Here is a 2,408-nt window from a genome sequence, read left to right as displayed (position 1 = left end):
CTTGGCCATACTTTGCTCATACCTTGGTCATACCTTGGTCATACCTTGGTCATACCTTGGTCATACCTTGGTCATACTTTGGTCATACCTTGGCCATACCTTGGCCATACCTTGTTCAAACCTTGGTCATACCTTGGTCATACCTTGGTTATACCTTGGCCATACCTTGGTCATACCTTGGTCATACCTTCGGCCACACCTTCGGCCATAACTTCTCTCATACCTTCGGTCATACCTTCGGTCATACCTTGGTCATACCTTGGTCATACCTCGGTCATACCTCGGTCATACCTTGGCCATACCTTGGCCATACCTTGTTCATACCTTGTTCAAACCTTGGTCATACCTTGGTCATACCTTGGTCATACCTTGGCCATGCCTTGGTCATACCTTGGTCATACCTTGGTCATACCTTGGTCATACCTTCGCCATACCTTGGCCATACCTTAGTCATACCTTGGCCATACCTCACGGGCCATACCTTGGTCATACCTTGGTCATACCTTGGTCATACCTTGGTCATACCTTGGTCATACTTTGGTCATACCTTGGTCATACCTTGGTCATACATTGGCCATACCTTGGTCATACGTTGGTCATACCTTGGCCATACTTTGGTCATACGTTGGTCATATCTTGGCCATACCTTGGCCATACCTTGGCCATACCTCGGTCATACCTTGGTCATACCTTGGACATACCTTGGTCATACCTTTGTCATACATTGGCCATACCTTGGTCATACCTTGGTCATACCTTGGTCATACCTTAGTCATACCTTGGCGATGCCTTGGTCATACCTTGGTCATGCCTTTGTCATACCTTAGTCATACCTTGGCGATGCCTTGGTCATACTTTGGCCATACCTTGGCCATACCTCACGGGCCATACCTTGGTCATACCTTGGCCATACCTTGGTCATACCTTGGTCATACCTTGGTCATACTTTGGCCATACCTTGGTCATACCTTGGTCATGCGTTTGTCATACCTCACGGGCCATACCTTGCTCATACCTTGGTCATACCTCACGGGCCATACCTTGGCCATACCTTGGCCATACCTCAATCATACCTTCGTCGTACCTTGGCCATTCCTTGGTCATACCTTGGTCATACATTGGCCATACCTCACGGGCCATACCTTCGTCATACCATTGTCATACCTTGGCCATACCTCACGGGCCATACCTTGATCATACCTTGGTCATACCTTGGTCATGCCTTGGCCACACCTTGGTCATACCTTGGTCATACTTTGCCATACCTTGGCCATACCTTGGTCATACGATTGCTAGATGGCGCTTTTGAGCCATTAGAATGAAAACCCTCTTTGACAGTAGATGCACCTTCATCCAACAACAGATACTCCTAAGCAGCGAGAGATGATCTAACGTTAACATTTTCAATGAATTACACCAGCATGTTGTTAAATATGCATACAGCAGACTATTGTATTTATGGATAACAGGAAAAGTAATATTATTTCCAATTAAAGTTGCATCAGTTTTTACGGACTTACTTTTGTGCTTGTACATGATTTATTTTTCTGGTATCGTATCTACAAAATGTATACATGTATATGATACAATGAGTCTTTAGATAAATATTTCACAGGGCAATATTCATGATAGAAACTTACCATAACAAGAAAGGTGGATCGTTTCTTGATCTCATTGCATTGGCATAGAGATACATAATGGCACATTGCCCTGTATTGGCCACACAAAGGCCTCATACAGAAGAGCGGGTCTGGTTGGTCAGGCCTAAGTAAGTTACTAAGGGATCCATTTCGTCTTACGTAGTTCAAGGTTAAACTTTGACCTCCGTATAGGCCTGTGGCGTTGCGCACCCGAAATCAGAGCAGAGCGAACGGAAAGTATTTTTCCAGACACTCGAAGCTGAGGCCTTCTCATCAAAGCTTTTGGAAGGGATTCAGGACAAAATAATGTTCATGCACATGGCCCGCTGTGTTGGACTATTGACGAGCCTTCTTTGTCTGCTGAGTTTCGTGCAGGTCGGCGAAACACTAGAAGGGTGAGTTAGTTTTTTTTTTCTTAAACCATAATGTTGATGATAAACTGTTGTCTTTACCCCGATGAAAAATGTAGGTTAAATTTTGATTCTAATTTCCGATTGACTATCGAAATACCATAGTATTGAACGTGTTAGTTATGACTTCTCCCAGAAAAAACACAGGTACTATTATAATCTTTTGACATTGTCTAGAACACATTAAGAACATGTCTCTAAACGCCTAAAGTGCACAAGGGAGAGCCTCTGATTTCAGGGACTGTCATTTACCTTAGTTTAAAAGTTTAAATACACTACTTATATCATATAATATCATATTAAAGTTGTCAAAGGGATAGCGACGAATGCAAACATGATGTTTCTGTATCTGTACCTA

This window comes from Branchiostoma floridae, chromosome 1 (genome assembly GCF_000003815.2).
Source record: "Branchiostoma floridae strain S238N-H82 chromosome 1, Bfl_VNyyK, whole genome shotgun sequence".
NCBI lineage: Eukaryota > Metazoa > Chordata > Leptocardii > Amphioxiformes > Branchiostomatidae > Branchiostoma > Branchiostoma floridae.
Note: the sequence above shows the minus strand (reverse complement) of the source record.